At 48.4% G+C, this 19062-nt stretch overlaps 1 protein-coding gene and 1 non-coding gene across 3 annotated transcripts in view; one reads left to right on the forward strand and one right to left on the reverse strand.

Moving 5' to 3' along the window:
* Positions 1–9170, reverse strand: part of Ctnnbip1 (catenin beta interacting protein 1) — a 49047-nt gene extending 39877 nt beyond the window's left edge. The window contains exon 1 of one of the 2 annotated variants that reach the window (XM_021636212.2): positions 8975–9170. The gene's annotated coding sequence lies outside the window, so the exon portion shown is untranslated. The remainder of the gene's footprint in view (positions 1–8974) is intronic. The other variant, XM_021636216.2, reaches the window with a different exon arrangement.
* A 1409-nt stretch (positions 9171–10579) lies between these two features.
* LOC132653265 (U6 spliceosomal RNA) lies at positions 10580–10683 on the forward strand. The gene has a single exon (XR_009591046.1). It is a non-coding gene; the product is annotated as a U6 spliceosomal RNA (small nuclear RNA).
* The last annotated feature ends 8379 nt before the right edge of the window (positions 10684–19062 follow it).

The following is a 19062-nucleotide window of genomic DNA, read 5'->3' on the forward strand; positions in this document are numbered from 1 at the left end:
GCATACCTAGTAACACTGCAGAAGGCCTTTGGGTAGCAGCTCCTGCTGCGTCACAGTCGGCAACCTGCCCTTTCCTCCATCTCCAGCTACCTCAGAACAGGACAGAATCCAAGGAAGGAGGAGCCCTCCCCTTCCAGGGCTGCTGAGGACTTGCTTCCTTCCTCCCCAGCTGGCTGAGTAGCTGATAATCAAAATGCAAAATGTTTTCAACAGAGACGCCCTCAGGGTCTCCCAGGTGTTCCATCCATTAACTGGGGAAATGTATCAAGAGGCACACTGAGGAATCACAAGCCTCGTGTCTTCTGAAGGCAAGAACAGTGCTGGCTGTGGCTCAGGTGAGGGACAGTCAGCGCATGCTCCAAGGAGCTAGCTCATGCTGTAGTGGGAATGGGGATGGGTGCGGGTTTACAGCCAGGGATTCCAAAGGAAATCAAGTTCAGGAAAGTGATCAGAAATGAGATTGAGAGCCTTGGGGACTGGGATAGGCTTCCAAGGGACTGTCCTCACTGCCAATAAGTGTAGGTATATATACTCAGGACTGGCCACCCTGGTAATCCAGCTCAGGAGCTAAATCCATACCACCCACATGTAATGATATCCTTCATTCCCAAAACCACCAAGCCTCAAAAAGGCAGCGGAAGTTCCTGGCAAAACTAGCCAGTGAATGTCCCACTGGCAAATACTCCTGTTTTTAAATTCAAATGACTCACCCAAAGACTGTCACGTTTCATAACAAAAGCCTTAAGTCTTTAGAAGCCCATGTCTACAGAAGGCCAGCGGGACCTGCCCTCCCACTGATGGCTCAGCAGTTAAGAGCACTGGTTACGCCATAGATGCCCAGCTCCCACACTGCAACGCAAAACCACCCATAAGTCCAGTTCCAGAGGCTCCAACGCCTTGCTCTGGCCTTCTTGGGCACCAGGCACACACACAGTACACATTCGTGCATACGTGGGGGAAAAATACTCAGGCACATAGAATTTTAAAAAATAAATAAATCTTTAAAAAAAAAAGAAAGAAAAAGGAATGACACAGAGTCCAGGGCAGTGCCTGACACTCTCCACCACTGTACTGAGAGGTCTCAGCAGAAATAGAGTGAGGGTGACTGGCCACTACCCAAAATGCAAGGAGAGCGAACAGCCTGAGGGCTCTCAGTGGCAGTGGCAGCACCCCCCAGGCTCTGCATGGCATCCCATTGAGTTCTGTCACAAGCTCCAGCAGACTAAGGGGAGGGGGCCTGGGTGGATGTTTCACAGCCAGAAAGCCCCACAATGTCCTCCCAGAAGTCACCATCACCCCTCTTCCTGCAACCCCAGTGACCAGCCAGAGGAGACCATGGTCCTAAGGTTACAAGCACTGTCATCCACATAACATACAGGATGAGGAGTCCCTGCTTCCAGTCTACAAGTCAAGTTAGGGAAAGGGTCACAGCCTCGCCACGGCTGCTGAGTTTTGCAGTCCCCACCTTAAGTGGTCACCTTGATAAACAAAATGGCATCAATCAGAGGACAGACTTACTAGACCTTATCAGCCATAAATCCCCAAATTATCCCCTAAAAATTCATTTATATCTTCATGTGTTTACATCAGCAGCTCCCGAATACACACACACACTATATACACACACCACACACATACACACACACACACATACACCACACACACACACAGGAGACATTTAAGGAGTGACAGGGCATTAAAATATTTGTCATCTGGTAGAAACTAGAAGTGGGTCTTATTTCACAGCCCTGCAGTGGCGGGGGTGGGGGTAGAGCTGGGGAGAAGCCTGGCATGGTCTCTGGGAAGCTGGACTGCTTAAGGCAGCAGGCTGTGAGACCTAGGTATAGGCAGGGCTAAACCATTGCCTTGGAAACAGGCCCACTATTGGCCTCATGATTTAGCAGGAAGAACAGGGGTGGGACCACACAGTGAGAGGTGTTTGATCCATGAGGGACCCTGATCTCCACAGGAAACCCCGCTGGCTGAGTCCAAGGTTGCAGAATAACAGGCGGTAAGCTCATTTGCTTGTTCAGTTCAGGGACAAGGACTACGGGGTTCCAGTGGCAGGAAATGTATGGTTGGACACTCAGGAGATATGCAGGCCTGAGAAAAGCTTAATTGGAGCCTGTCTCAAAGCCTCTTGCCCGGCCCCCCACACAGGAGAGGAGGCAGAAGTGGGTCACACTCTCCCCGCCGCCACAGCATCGCCACAGGCTCCAACCTTGCTTGAAGAAGTACAGGTGCAGCGTGTGACCCGCCGCCCTTGCTGCGCCCCCATCTGATCAGACAGAGCCTGCCCCGGCCCCAGCCCGCAGCACACAGTGGCAGGCAGCTTTGCCACTCCCGTTTTCCTCTCCCTCCAAGTGTGGGAAGTCGCCGCTGCTTTGCTCTCTCAACCCTGGCAAGCAGGAGGGAAGGAACATTGTGTGCTTTCACATAGCTTCTTGGGCCTCCCTGACCTTGGTCTCTGAGGAGATGGACAGTCCTGGTGTTGGGCAGACTTGGTGAAGAAATCAGCTGTGAACCCCCAAATTGTGCCCCCACCCCATTCAGCACATACTGGCCTGCAACAGGGTAATAAAGACATGGTTTCCACATGCACAGGCTTGAGGGACTCTGTGGGCACAGCAAAGGCCCTCACAGCACCCCCACCACTGTGGGCCTGTTTCTCAGGTTGGCAGCAAAGGAACCTGTCTGGTAGGAAGAGGCTCCTAGAGAATCAAGGCACAGCAACTGTTACTTACAGACACCGGTGGCCATGGCATGATGACATACACTTTCAGTCTCAGCACTTGAGAGGCAGAGGTACGTGCATCTGAGTTTGAGGCCAGCCTAGCCTTCACACTGAGATCCAGGGCAGCCAGCGCTGCATACTGAGACTTTGTCTCAAGGGGAAGAAAAAAATGCACCAGTTGGAGGGGAGTGGGGAACCTTCAACATGAGGAAGCCTCAAGGAGTGGACAAAGGAAGCGACTTCCTTCCTTCCTGGCAGTGCCATGTAGCTCAGGCTGGCCTATAGCTAGCTATGTAGCCAAGGCTGGCCTTATTCCTCCCACCTCTGCCTCTTGAGTACTGGGGTCACTGGAGTGCACAAGCATGCCCACCATGGAAAAAAGTTCTTACTAACCCTGGCTTCCAAGGTGATCCTTGTGGTCAGCAATGCCCACACTGAGTGTGGCGTCTGCCAGGTGACACAGAGATCTGGGTGATCACAGAGACGCAGGTGATCTGGGCTCTTACTCTTCCCCTTGCTCTGCTTCCCAGTGATGCAGCACCAGGGCTTTGTGCACATCTGAAAACTCTGTCAGAGTCTGTTCCTGAGAGTTCGAAACACTCTTGTAAACACACTTTTGACTCACGTGACTCCACTAGATCGTTGGCCTCCTAGTGATCTTTTTGCTCTACCTACCACAACAGTCCTAGTGCCTATGAGCTGGGGAGCACTACACTGCTGACCTATATTCTCAGCCCCCAACTATTCGCTAACTGAATTAACGACTCATCAGAAGAAAGGAGGAAAGAAAGAAGCACAAATAGGACACAATCACTTCTTGGCCTCTGTTCTTGGCTTGAATGACAAATGGCATCAAAACAAGACTACAACCCAACTTCCTCCACTCCACACAGGACTCTGATATTAGCACCATTCTATCATGTATGACATACAGTTTACACACCTGCTTATGGAGGCCTACACAGGACACAATTAACAAACTCTCTTGTTAGTGGTGGCCCACACCTGTAATCCCAGCACTCAGGAGGCACAGGCAGGTGGATCTCTGTGAGGCCAGCCTAGTCTACATAGCAAGTTCCAGGACAGCCAAGGCTACACAGAGAAACCCTGTCTCAAAAAACAAAAACAAAATAATAAAAAGTAGACTCATTCATGACCCCTCCACCCTTCAGGAATTTCAGGAGGACAATGTTTTAGTCCAGCTATACTGACCACAAGGTAGCCTGCTCTCTAGGGACACTGTCCTCTCCTTCTGAGCCTAATAGGCCTTTAAAAACTGAGTACATCAGCAGCTGGTGCCCAGTCCTCTCCCGTAAACCTAGTTCAAGCCCATGTATCGTTATCCTCATTTACCATTAGGAAACGTGAGGTGAGGTAAAGGAAGGTCAGAAAAGATGAGGAAAGGGCCTAGGATTCAAACCTTCACCACAGCAAGGGAGCCAATTCTTTGTCCCTGACAAGCTGAACCTCAAACAAGTTCAATAGCCTTTGCAGGCCTTAGTTTCTAGGTACCGGATAGTAATTACTCCATACATCTCCAAGACTACGATGAGGCTCAAATGAGACCATGGTCACCGAAAGTCATTGCTGCTCACTCTCCCTCTCTCTAAAGGAGCACACATCACTCTCCTAATAAGAAACCCTGCTACATGAGTTAGAGGCTACACTCACTCTGGGCTTTGTTCTTAGAGAGCACAGACAACATGTAACTAATTGGTGTCTCAGACCCTGCTAACAGAATGCCTCAGGACCCTGAGTGTGGCTTATGAAAGAGAGACCAATTTGATCCCTGCTAAGTGCTTCGGTTTCTCAAGGTTGGCGAACATGTGGCATCCAATGGCATGCCTGAGGGAGGACGGGAGCTGGCTACTGCATCAGGCCGGAGGCAACGCTGGTTCCCAGTGAGCAGTGCCTCTGCCCACTTTTCTGACTGCACCGAGAAGTTTCCAATTCCATCCATCCAGAGCAAAGACGACTCGAGCTTTCTAGACATCACTGTGCTCTAATCAAGCGACCGGACAGCAGGTGCTCAGAGGTGCCTGACTCCTGCAGAACCTTGGTAGGAGTTTAGGAATCAGGAAAGCTACCTATTCAACAATGATATATCAGCAGCTCAGGGCTGGGAGTGTAGCTCAAGGCTAGAGCACTTGCCTCATACGTGGAAGACCCTGGGCTAGACTCCAGTACTGCAGAACAGTGATGATTGTAATAGTAATAATAATAGTGAGGAGGAGGAAGAGAAAGGGAGACAGAGAGAAGGGAGTTGGTTGGCCTGGAACTCACTATGTAGACCAGGCTCAAAATCACAGAGATCCTTCTGCCTCTGCCTCCCTAGTGCTGGGATTAAGAGCATGTACCACCACGCCCAGCTCCAATTAAATAATTAATAACTAAGTACCTGAACTGGTCTCTAATAATAGACAAAGACAAACTGTCTGCTCTCAAAAAGCTTGAATTCTGACAGGAAGTAAGAGATGGACAGATAGAGAAAGAAACATGAAATAACAGGGCCGATGAGATGGCTCAGTAGGTTGAAGCATTTGCCTAGCAAGCTGGTGACAGGTGACCTGAGTTCAATTCCAGACCCCACATAAAAGAGGAAGAAGTGAACCAATTCCCAAGTGGTGTACACACACACAGACACTCACTCTCTCTCTCTCTCTCTCTCTCTCTCTGATTTTCTTTTTTTATTGCAATGTATGTGGTATACATATATGTCCACATTTTGCATGTTTGGAGGGTTATACATGTACACACATGCATGTGGTAGCCCAAAGTTAATGTCGGGAACTATCTTTGATTGCTCTTCTACCTAGTCATTGAGGCAGGGTCCCTCGGTGGAGCCCAGAGCCTCCTATGGCTCTTGCAGGCCAGCTTGCTCTAAGTCTCCCATCTATCTTCTGAGTCTAGAGTTACTAGCAGGCCAGCACACCCACCCAGAGTTTATGTGGGAATCTGCACTCCCGTCCTTACTCTCGCCTGAGCCATTTCCCAGCACTAACCTTTTAAAAAGGTTATTTAAAACCTTTTAAGTAATAACTAGCAGTTCAACAAAGCACATACTGAGCACAAGGTACTACTCTGAGCACGGAATAGGTATTGCTTAATTTAATCCATTCAGCAACTCTACTGACGCTTTTTTACAAATGGGAAAGCTGACACACGGGCAGGTTAATGACTCTGAAGCTCACATAGCCTATGATGGCAGAACCAAGCTCCAAGCCCAGAGGCCCGGTATAAAGTCCGTGCTCTAATTAAGAGCTTACACTTCCTATTTGCTGAGTGTTAAATAACCCCGTGGTCGGCACCCTCGCAGCTGTTCTCTGGGGGCAGGGCTGGACACAGAACAGCCCCATTGGGAAAAGCTGCCCTGGCCAGTGAACACGGTCAGGGCAGCCTGCTGGGTTGCCACCAGCTCGCTCTGACGAAGGGGTCCACAAGGCAGCGTAGTCTGGTGAAAAAAAACAAGGGCAGGGGTAGGACTGCCCGCCTGGCAACCTTCACACTTTGTGCAGGTCACCGACCTCAAACACCGTGAAAGATGAAGACCATTTCAGTGGAGACTCTGCCTGACAGCCCAGAGACGTGCAAATACACAGAGCTGAAGTAGAGAACAGGCCAGGCACTCAGGAGAGGAACAACCTGCTATGGGACTTTAAAGGAGCTAGCCAGCCCTAGGTCCCCATTGCCCACATTTGTGACCTCCAAAGGCCTCTCCGACATCACAGATTTAGAGCAGCAGAGAGATCGTTTAATTCTATTTAATAGCTCAAGCTCATGGCCACGCAGGTGTTCTCTACCCTGTAATGAGACCATCCTAACTTCCTTCTTTTCCGTTTCTTTCTCCCCTCCCCTCTTTTTTAATTTTAATTTTTAAAATTTATGTATTTTTTTTATAACAGCCTCTTTATGTAGCTCCTGGCTGGTCTGAACTCATTATATAGACCAGGCTGGCCTTAAACTCACATAAATCTGACCATCTGTACCTCCCAAATTCTGGAATTAAAAGTATGAGAGTATCTATCCGTTTTCTTAATTTGGGGGTACTGGGCACCAAACCACACTTTTCCTATAACTGAGCTACATTCTTAACCCCTTCTGCGTCTTTGTGCAACAACTCACAATAGAGGGAAGGCACTAATGCTTCCATTTACGCGTGCAGCTGGATGTGGGAGTGAAGCCCAGTGCCTTCTCCCTCCTCCAACTCTGAGTTACAAGCCCACAAACTCTCCTCCGTCAGAGGGGGTGGCCTACTCTATGATTACATTGTTTGTAATATGGAGCGTGCTAATATGGCTTAACTGCTTGGAGTTAAGCCACGAGCCCATCAAACTGCAAACTCAAACACAGGAGTCTCGTCACATCTGTGTCCCAGTCTGACCCAGGACCCGACTCACAACAGATCCTGAACAAGATCTGCTGCGCTGGACTTGAGCAAAGTCAGATGGAGAGGTTCTCTTCTCCACATGGAACTTCCAGGTGCTGCCCCTCAGAGTTTGGCGTCCCAGCTCTCTGCATCCGGTTCCTTCTGCCTACATCACCCAGATCCAAAACCACAATCTCTAGCTGGGCAATTTCAACAGTCAGCTAGAACCTTTGCCTCTGCCTCCACGCTGCTGTCTCCTTATGGCTGCTAGTACAGTGTTTTAACACTTACACCGTATCTTAACACCTTTCTGCTTAATTCACTCTAATGGCTTCTAACTCTTTTGGATAATGTATCATAACAACAAAATATATTCTTTAAACCTACAAACTCTCCCTCTTTCTTCGAGAGAACTCCATGCTGACCTGGAACTCTTCTTTCTTGCCTCCGCCTCCCAAATACTGGGCCATCACATCAGGCTACCAACACTTAGTCTTCTGGACCCTTCACAGCACTTAACAATTCTTATCCACTTATTTATTTATTCTTTATCCACTTACCTTTCTTATTTGCCCTCTTTCCTTCTTGGATTGTCATCTCCCAGAAGGCAAAGATTGTGTAAGCCCCGGGCCCGGAAGGCATGAATGAATCTCTGTGTCCTAGGAGTGATTTCTGTCTACATGGACCACGCTGACTCTACCAGGAAGCCATGAATGACACACTGGCACTTAACAGTTGGCACCTTTATTTGTGATTCAAAGTCCTGCTTTGAATCCAAGGAAGTGTTGGCATCTCCGGACACTTTAATGGCAGAAGAGATCAGTTATCACAGGGTTTCCAGCCAGGAACAAGAGCCCAGCGGTTACAGCCGGGAGCCAGAAGCCAAGGTACTTGAGAAATAAACCTCAAGAAAAACTGACCTGCCTCCAGATCCCATACCAACATACTCTGTGCCTCAGTTTACCCAGCACTTATCTAGGCACACTTCCTTAAGATCTGTGACAGGAGACAAAATAATTAACAGCTAGGTCACAGTTAGCTCATAGACCCTCAGATAGAAAGTGCTGCAAGCCACACATCTCACTATTCATAACACTCCTGATTTGTGCCCAACAGGGTTCCCCTAGGCCTTCCCATGAGCTAACCAGACAGTTACTGCTCAGATAAGTTCCCACATACAGGAGCAAGCAAAGGCTTCAGGGCATGGCGAGATAGGGTGCCCAGAGCTCCTGCCTCAAGAAAAGGGAAGTGCAGCGTTGATATAGGGGTGTCGAGAAACGAGGGGATACTCGCAGTTTGCAGGTCCAAGTGGTTAATTTGCAGGTTCACTTTCACAAGTCCCCTGCGAAGGTGAGACGTGTGTCTCTCATATGTACCTTCCAAAAACACCAGGGAGAGGTGGAATTGAGGGAGTGGACAGAGCATTCAAACTAGAGAGGGAGGAAGGGCGGCTGGGCTGCCGGACAGACCTTGGCAGCATCTAGTAGGGGGAAACAAGGAGAGTCAGGATGCTGGGAAAGGGGTGCAGGTGAGGTGAGGAAGAGACAGGGCAATGGGACCAGGAGGGTGGGCAGGCGATGTCAGGCACGCGGGCCCGGAGGGGTGAGCAACTGGGACACCTGTGGAGGAGACCCCCAAGAGAAAGGGAGGAAGGCAGCAGGATGGTCTCCGGCGTGGGGGTAGCAGCGCCGGGTGTGGTGGGGACGGCGAGTCCAGGCCCAGGGCGCCAAGCTAGCGGGTCCGGCCCAGTGGGTCCCGGCGGGGTCGAAGGTGCCTTCCGCGGCCCCTCCCCGGGAGACAAAGGGCCGGCGGCTCCCCGCGTCCCCGCGCCGCGCCCGCCCGGTGCTGCGGTCGCGGCCCTGCCTCACGCTTACCTGGGCCACCCAAGCGCGCGGCGCCGGGGGCTGCGGGTCCGGAGCGCGGCGGCCTGTTCCGGGGCGCGCTCAGCCGGAGCAGCAGCCCGCGGCGGCGGCAGCAGCAGCAGGAGCGGCCGCCTCAGCCTCCGCCTCTCCGTGAGTCACCGCGGCGGGGAGGGAGGCGGCGCCAGGCCGCCGGAGGAGGGACCGGCGGAGGGGGCGGCATCGGGCTCCGCGCGCCCGGCGGAGGCGCGGCGACGGCCACGCCCCAGGAGGCGGCACCCAGGAGGGGGCGGGGCCTGAAGGGGTGGACCCCCGTGGGAAAGAGAGGGCCGTGTATTGGTCAACACCGCCTTTGGGGCGGGGATGCTTGCCGGAGGGCGGAGCCCTGAGGCTCACTTTAAGGAAGACAACTCATTGGGCATCTTGGGCTGAGGGCGGGAACCAGCGGCTCGGGGGCGGGGTCTCGCAGTGGGCGGGTAGTGGCTGAGTTGGTACTAAGAGCCTAGGAGAGGAGCAGGCTTTGCTGGAGTGAGGGTTCATATAGGGTAGACTTTTCACTGAGGCCAGTTGCCCCAGAACCTTGGAAAGAATCCGAAATGGAAGAGGCTGCAGACTATTTAGGGGCCTGATACCTTGAAACAGTTAGGGCCTAGCCTGGGCTCTATGAAGCTCACAGTGCCCAGGGCCTCTGTGATTAAAATGTTCCTGTAGACAGTTTTGCTCTATCTGGAAAAAGTGGAAGTTACATTGTACATTTTTGGCAAAATACAGATTGCTTTTAGTATCGGACATCCTTTTAAAGGGTCATGGATGTTTAAAGTGTGGTCTCATTTCCAATATTTTTTTTTGAAATATTTAAGTGTGTGTGTGCCTGCATGTATGTATGTGATCACATATATGTCTGATGTCTTGGCATTGGATTCTCTGAAATGAGTCACAGACGGTTGTGAGCAGCCATGTGGGACTGGGAACTGAACTTTGGTCCTGTACAAAAGCAGCGAGTGCCCCTAACAGCTGCCTCATTGCTCTCTCCAGGCCCTTGTTTCCAATGTTGAAACAACTCTCAGTTCAGCAGCCTTCCTTAGAACTTCTCCACCTTTCAGTGTCTTCTGCTCTTTATTCCACACTCTCCTGTACACTCACCCGCTCCCCTTAGAGAGGGGGGTAAACTGGGGGCTGCAGAGAGCACTTGGCGGTTAAGATTATATATTGCTCTTGCAGAGGACCCACGTTTGGTTTCTAGTGTCCTTGTCAAACGGCTCACGAAGCACTTTATGTCCGGCTTCAGGGTCCTTTGCACTCTTCTGCCCTCTGTGAGCATGGCATTGACATGTACAAAACTGCCCTCTGAGAGACACATATACATAATTTAAAAAATAAAATTAAAAACACTAAAAAAAAGGTATAGAAAAGACAGATCGTGGGTTAAGAGCACTAGATGCTCTAGCAGAGGTCCTGGGTTTGCTTCCAAGGACCCACATCAGCTAACTCACAAACGACTGGAGTCCAGTTCTGGAGGATTTAACACTCTCTTCCAGTGTTCAGAGGCACCTACACGATATACAAGAGGCGTACACACATATCAGTTAATTAATTAAATAAATTTAAATAATGGAAATGGTGCTTGTTCTGGCAACACATACACTAAAATAAAAACAATACAGAGATCAGCATGGCCCCTGCACAAGGGTGACACACAGCTCTGCGAAGCATTCCATACCTTAAAATAAAAATTTTAAAGATAAAAATTAAAACTGTAAACATAGAGCAAACTTCTGCATATTATTGTTGTAGGACACAATTTCTGGGGAGGCCTGAACAAACATCTACTCACCTAGGACGTGGTAAACCAATGCATTTTATTAGGGTAACTTACAGGAGTGCGTGTGAAGTTACAACAGACTTACAGACAGCTGTGTCGCCAAAGCCCACTGCAGCAGCACTGCACAGTCTACATGCCGCCGGACAGGTTGGAGAAGGTTCTTTCCTTGCGGTTCACTTGGCCCATGCCTCTTCTAGGCAGCTCAGCAGGCCTTACTGCCTATACATGCTGGGGAAGGGAGGAGGGGTCTAGTGAATCTGGTCAATTTTAGGAACTTCCTGAAGCCATTGAATTGTTTAGCTGTAGGAGGAAATGTTTCACCTATCCTTAAAATATACATGCTTCAACTTCCCTTTAACATGCTGTCTTTTGCTTGTTTTTCGAGACAGAGTTTCTCTGTTAGCCTTGGCAGTCCTTGACTCACTTGGTAAGGCAGCCTGGCCTTGAACTCACAGAGATCCCCCTGCCTCTGCCTCCTAGAGAGTGGGAGATTACAGGTGTGCACCACGGTGCCTGGCTTAGCAGCCCGTCTTAGGGAGCTTCTTTCAAAGACAGAGGTTTTAATCCTGGAGGAAACTGCTACCCAACAATTAGATGTGTGGATATTGTTTGGGTGTGCACGTGTGTGGGGGTTAAAAGTCAAAGTCTGGTGTCTTCCACTATTCTTCTCCACCTCATTGATCCTGCAGCTGAGGAGCACTTACTTGGTGTTACTTCATGATCATTTTTTATTTTTTAATGATTTATTTTTATTTCATGTGCATTGGTGTTTTGCCCTCATGCATGCATGTCTGTATGAGGATGTGGGATCCCCTGGAACTGGAGTTATACACAGTTGTGAGCTGCCAAGTGGGTGCTGTGAATTCGTCCTCTAGACGAGCAGCTGGTGCTCTTGACCACTGAGCCACCTCTCCAGCCTCTTGCTGAGAGTTCTAACCCACAGCACGTAGAGCACGCTGTGATACGGTGCTAGCCAGAAGGGAGAAGGCTGCTAATTCGGTTCCAGTTTGATTAGCCTGTGTGTGGTGTTCTCAGCAAGGCAGGGGGTGGGTGATCGAGAGCAACGCAACGCAATGGCACCTCACTGTTCTGGGCCTCCGTGGATCCCTGACCAACAGCTCACAGAGAGACCCCATACCTGCCTGACTCTCGGGTTTTTGTTAAAGACCTATGGCTTCTGGGAGCCGCATTATCCATCCATGCAGAACGCTTGTTTAAAATATTTTTTTAAAAAATTAATTAAGTGTAGACTGGCAAGCCCCAGGGCTCTGCCTACTCAGCTCTTTGATTACAAGCTTTTATGTGGGTGCTGCAGATTCAACTACCAACCTCCCGACTCTCACAGCAAACACTTTGCTTATATTCTGAAATGCCCAGATTACTCTTTGCTCTTCATTCCACAAGCGGCACCTTAGTCATGACTGAGTGACACGGTTCTTATGAGATTATGAATCCTCAAAGGCCAGAAATATGCCTTATTCATGACTGTATCCCCAATAGCACCCAGACGGCTACTGTGCCTGGAGCAAAAGTTCAATAAATATTTGCCAATACAGCTTACCCATGGGTCCTTCAAGTTTCCCAGTGAACACACTGACACAAAAACCTGTTTTTCTATATATAAATATTAATGTTTAAACAAACCATTCAAAACTGCATGATATACAAGTATGGAGTATGTTGTTCTAAAGATACATTGAAGGGCTAAAGATGGATGCAGTGCAGAAGAATAGGATGTGTAAGTGCAAATTTTCCATATGCCATTTCCATTTCCAACTGCCAGGCCCCCCTGTCATGACGGGCTGTCAAATTGCACAATGAAATAAGCCCTTCTGTAAGTTTTTTTTTTTTTTCGTTGTCATATATTTTCATCACAGCCACAAGACAGTAGCAAGGACACAGACACATGCCTCTGGAGGGGCATGCTTGCCTAGCATGCACAAGGCAGTGAAGTTGGTCCCAGAACCACAAAAGGAGGGGGTAAACTATTTTTCAAAACATCTAAATGTACCAGGCAGTGATGCTGCCTTTAATGCCAGCAGAGGCAGGTGGATCTCTGTGAGTTCAAGACCAGCCTGTTCTAAAGAGCTAGTTCCAGGACAGCCAAGACAACACAAAGAAACCCTGTCTTGAAAAACAAACAAACAAACAAAAAATTTAAATGTAACAATTATTAACTAACAAATAATATAGCAAACAAAGCTGAGCATAGTGGCTCACACCTGTAATCTCAGGAGGCAGATAAAGTCTAGATTGCAATGAGTTTGGAGCAAGACTAGACCTCATAGTTACATATGGAGCTGCAGGACAGCCTGGGCCATGTGCATGAGCTTCTGTTTCAAAAACACTAACAAAGACCATTGATGCAACACAGTGGGTAAAAGTACTTGCCACGCAGGCCCCTAACCTGAGTTTGATATCCTCAACCCTACAAAGTTATCCACTCTACAAAGTTGTTACACACACACACACACACACACACACACACACACACGAGGGGGGTCTGAGTAGATGGCTCATTGGGTAAAGCACTCCTGAGTCCTGATTCCCAGAACCCATATAAGTCAGACAAGGCAGTGCATGTCCAGGCCCTGACAAGGGGGCTGAATTATGACACTCCCCGGAAGCTCATAGCCAGATAGCCTGGTGACATACAAATACAAGCAGCTGAACAAAAGACGCAGTCTCAAACAAGATGGAAGCTGAAGACTGGCACTCCAGATTGTCCTTTGACCTTAATATGTACATGAAGGTATATGCGCACGCACGAGGTTTTGTTTTCTGTTTTTTTAAGTGAACCAAGGACCTTTTGTTCTGGTCCCTATGCCTGTGATCTGCTTATATTTGGCACGGCTCTAACCTTTCAGAGAACAGACATTTGGAGGCCAAATGCATAGGGGACAAAAACTGGCACTCATGTTCCATCCTCCTTGGTTGTGCCTTGGCAAAAATTCAGTCAATTTTCTTTTGGAGATAATAAGGAATTATTAAACATAATGATGAAAGCGTTTTGTAGACCCGTGAATATACATATTTTGCGTCCTGAGTGGGGTAGTGCAGCTGCGAACACCTGGCTAGCTGCCAGCCTAGTCTCACAGCATCACACCACAAAGCCCTGATCCATGTGCTTGGGATCAGTACGAAGAGACCGTTGCTAGCAGTTTGTTGACTGCTCAGCACTGCCCAGGGCCAGTTGCTTCTCTCTGCACTGCTGTTCTGCCTGACCCCCTCCTAAGCAAGCAGAAACTGCCAAACCTCCTCAAGACCATGCCTTCCTGTATTGCCTGCTTCTTCTGCTATGGATGATCTGAGATTTGCCACCTCACCTTGCACACTGTGACAGCCAGATTTTACTCTGTCCAGCAGAGATTTCACGGCCTAAATGAACTCTGTAGTTTTGTTTCTCTATGACCCAACCCCTTTGTTTCTTCATTACAAAGTTCTTGTGGGGAATTACTTCCCATTGGCAGTACTGGCCTTCCGTCTGGTCAACCAGAGAGGCCTCTTTTTTAAAGTATAATCACAGAGGACAGAGGGAGGCACACCTGTGCCCTGACGGCACCTGCTGATGAAGAGCCTCATGCGAGAGCTGACGCAGAAGGGACAGACTTCGTGCAAGTATGCTGGGATCTGAGAGCACTTGCTCCTCTCCCACATGCTGCCTCACAGGCAGCAATGACTATCAATTATTTAAGCAATGAACATTAGAGCCAACACGGGTGATTCTTTTTAAAGACGCTAGGCTCTTGGATCCTCTGTTGAAATCATTTTCATCAACGTAAGCTATAGAGCCCAGAGAAATAACAGCAAGAGACTACCAAAGAAATATCTTATTTTTTCAATTTCCTTTCTCTTGAAAAAAAATGACAAACTAGGTAATGTTTGGAAATATCATGGACAAAGTAGAACTTAAAAATAAAATGGCTTCAGCAGGCTTCCTTTTATGGTATCAAGGAAAGGGCATGGAATGTTGATGAGATTCGTATTTGCATATATTTTGCATACACCGCATGCATATGTACGTGTAGGGGTATATCTGCCCCTGGGTACGCACCAAAGAAGGACACTAGGTGTCTGCTGTACTCCACGCTATCCCCTTGAGGCAGGGTCTCACTGAATCCAGGGCTCACTACTTTTCTTGCAGTGTGGCAGTTAGCCAACGCATGATCTCCCGCAACTACTCTTCACAGCGCCGGGGCTCCAGGCTTGTACAGCCACGCTGAGTGCTGGGATTCGAACTCTGATCCTCATGCGTGTACACTAAGAACTCGTAGCTGCTGAGCCATCTCCCTAGCCCTTGTCAGACAGCAAGGAACTCAGCATCCTCCTGCATCAGCCTGTACTATTCTTGGCTTCCTGAGGTGCCGTGAACTCCCGACCCTCCTGCTTTCACCTCCCAGGTGCACACCACTATGCTCTGCTAAGAATTTCAATTCAAAAATCAAATCTTAGAGGTTTTGCTTGTTCTCTGTACATCCTGTGGTACTTATAATAGTGTCTTTCAAAAGCTTTCACACTATTTTTAAAGTTAAGAACCAGAAGGAGGAGGGGCACAGTTTTTATGTTATTTTCATATTCTGGGACTGCTGTCACTTGGCTGAAACTCACAGGCAATTCTCCCAGTCTAACACTGCCATGTTGCCAACCTCCCTATGGCATTTCTCTTACCATAGCGCCTCTCATCACCACTATAACTAACTTGCCCCTGAGGCCAACAAGAGTGTCTCTCCTTTGCAGGTGCCTTTTGCTGAGGCACCTAAATATTCATTCCACCTTACACTCGATTCCCACGTGACCTTCTAATCACACTCATTCACGTGTTTGTGAATGCCACATGCCTCCTCTGACTTAGTTCAAGCACAACTGCTTTGTTTTTTAAAGATTTATTTATTTTTGGTTTTTCAAGAGAGGATTTCTCCGTGTAGCCCTAGCTGTCCTGGAACTCACTCTCGAACTCAAAGACCTGTCTACCTCTGCCTCCTGAGTGCTAGGATTAGAGGTGTATCCACCATCACCCAGCTTTATTTTGTTATTTTCAATTATGTGTATAGGTATGTGTGTGCTGGCTCTGTTGGAGGTCAGAGGCATCGGATTCCCTTGCAGCTGGAGTTAGATGTGTTTGTGAGCCACCTGAGGTAGATGCTGAGAACTGAACTTGGGTCCTTTGCAGAGCAGGAAACACTCTAAACCACTGAGCCAGCTCTCCAGGCGCAATGAGTAATTCTTTGTAACTGTAGCTAAGTGCTAAAAACTGAACTACTTCTAGGAATAGAGCCATGTATTGGGGTCAGAGTTATATTAGGGTCCTTCATCCTTAGGAACGTAGCATTTAAGTTTACATTTGAATTGCTATGATAGCACTAGACAGGCTGAGGCAGGGGGACAGAGTTCAAGTCATCTTCTACTACATAACAAGTTTGCAGGCAGCCTGGCCTACACAAGTTCCTGCTTCAAAGCAAAGCAGAAAACACACCTAAGTAAAAATGAATAAAGGGCTAGAGAGATGGCTCAGTGGTTAAGAGCACTGTCTGCTCTTCCAGAGGTCCTGAGTTTAGTTCCCAGCAATCACATGGTGGCTTACAACCATCTATAATGAGATCTGGTGCCCTCTTTTGGCAGGCAGGTGTACATGCAGGCAGAACACTATATACATAATAAATTAATTTAAAAATTAAAGGCAAGTGCCACCACATCTATCTTAAATAAAAATTTACTTTATAAATTGGGAATTATCTAAGCAAGGAATGAAGAGAAATCTGCTGTAGACAGTGGGTCCAGCCCATACAAAGATCATGAGGAGGAAAGAAAAAGGACACAACAACGGAAACACTTACAACTGAGTAAGAAGGTGGAGGGTGATTCTAGAGTGATGGAGAAAGAGACATCAAGGAAACTGGTGTCTAAGTGCATGTCTTCTGGGATTTTAGAAGACAAGCTACACTTTTGGTCTTTACCCCAACAGTAAAGAGGACTACTGAGGGTATGGGGAGTTGAATGAGAATGCCCCCAGAGGCTCAAATATTTGAATACTTGGTCCCCAGTTGTGGGAACTCTTTGGGAAGAGTTACGAGGTAGAGCCTTGTATCACTGAGGACTCTCAAAAGGCCACACCTTTCACAGTTAGCTCTCTCTACCTCTCGCCTGTTGACTAACATAGAATCTTTCCGCCATTGCTCCATTGCCATGACTGCTGCCATGCTCCCTGCCATGCTGGTCATGGACGCTAACCCTCTGAAACCATGTACATCTGCATGACAGAAGAGGGCATGAGATCCCAGCATGGCTGGTCGTGAACCGCCATGTGGTTGCTGGGAACTGAACTGAGGACCTCTGGAAGAACAGACAGTGCTCTTAGCCGCTGAGCCATCTCTCCAGGCCCCTTAAACACTTAAACACTTTCTTTTATAAGTTACCTTGGTCATGGTGTTTTGTCACGGCAATAGAAAAGTAACTAAGGCAGGGGTTTAAATGAGGATATGGTATCGTGAGATTTGTATTTACACGGGGTCTGGAAGTGGAGCTTAGTGGTGGCACGTGGGTAGAACAAGTACAAGGTCCAACTTCAACCCCAGCAGCACCCACCCCCCCACAGCCCAAACCTCCTCGGCTATAGTAAGGAAGATGGGCTGCAGTGGAACAATACTGCATGAGAAATGTGCTGTTCAAATGTTAACGGCCTCCACAGGCTCAAAGGTGCTCCAGTTGGTGCAACTGTTTGGGAGGGAATAGAACATTGAGGCCTCATTAGAGGAGGTGTGTCATTGGCGGTGGAGGGAGGGTTGAGGTTTTAAAAACTTCCTGCCATCCCAAAGGTGTCCTCAACTTCCTGCTTGTGGTTCAAGATGTATGCTCTCAGGGCTGGACATATGATTCAGTGGCTAAAACCACTGGCTGCTCTTCCAGAGGACCTAGACTCAATTCTTAGCACTCACATGGTGCTTAGTAACTGTAACTCCAGTTCTAGGGGACCTGATGCCCTCTTTTGATTTCCTCTGGAATGTCTGTGAACACGCAGACATACATTCACACAAAACACCCATACACATACAAATAAATCTGGGGAGAGTCAGCTCTTAGCTACTTTGCTCTGCCTGCCACCTGTTACTTTTGCTCCATCGTCACACACTCTAACCTTCTGGAACTGTAAGCCCCAAATGTTTGTTTGTTTCTCTGTGTAATATTGGCTGTTCTAGAATTTACCTTGAGACCAGGATGGCCTCAGATTCAGAGATCCACCTGCCTCTGCCTCCTGAGTGCTGGGATTAAGGGCATATACCACCACTACGTCTGGCAAGGTCATGGTGCTTTAACACAGGAGAAGAAAAGGAGCTAACATAACAAAGGACCTCCAAACTTGCTGATTTTGGCTTTTCTTTTCTCTTTTTCTTTCTTTCTTTCTTTCTTTCTTTCTTTCTTTCTTTCTTTCTTCCTTCCTTCCTTCCTTCCTTCCTTTCTCTCTTTCTTTCTTTCTTTCTGTCTTTTTCTTTCTTTCTTTTCCTTTCTTCCTTCCTCCCTTCTTTTTTCCTTAAGGGCTAAAACTGTCAGGCTTCAGGCTGTGGGCTGGCCCTTGCTCTGCCTGGTTGGGCTGGATCAGCAGGGTTCAGGTATAGACTGGATTACTCCAGTGACTCTTTAGCCCAGGGGCTAGTCAGCCATATTATTCTTCAAGGATGAATGGCAGAGAAGTAGGAGCAACAGCGGAAGCTCACTGAAGCTCCCTCCACGAGTCCTAACCGCAAACATTCCAGTGGCCAACTGTCTCATGGCCAAGCCCCAAACTATTAGGCAGGGAAGCATACACCACCCAAGGGAGGGAGGTGTGAACAGATAATTTCCTGAGTAATACTGCAGTATCTCAAAGCAACTATGGTCAAGGAACTTTCTATTCTTTTTTGTTGTTGTTTTCTAAGACCAAGGAAAAAGTCAGCAGGGCTGGGGCGCTTGCTCAGTAATTAGGATGTACGTGCCACCAAGTCTGAAGACTTAGTACAGTCCTCAGGCCCACAGGGTTGAGGGAGAGAATCTAACTCTGCAGGGCACCCTCTGACCCCCACAAGCACACTGTGGCTCAAGCACACCTCCCTGCTAACACACTTGCGCAAAACCAACTTTAAGAAATACAAAGACAGGGCCTCAGTGTCTTAGGCGGCTCTAAACTCAGCATGTGGCCAAGGAGGGCCCTGAACTTCCCCCCTCCCCATCCAAACTTCTGATTATCCTGCTTCCATTACCCAAAAGCTGGGATTTGACAGGCATGTGCCACCACGCACATGGTTTATGT

This window comes from Meriones unguiculatus, chromosome 3 (assembly GCF_030254825.1).
Source record: "Meriones unguiculatus strain TT.TT164.6M chromosome 3, Bangor_MerUng_6.1, whole genome shotgun sequence".
Lineage (NCBI taxonomy): Eukaryota > Metazoa > Chordata > Mammalia > Rodentia > Muridae > Meriones > Meriones unguiculatus.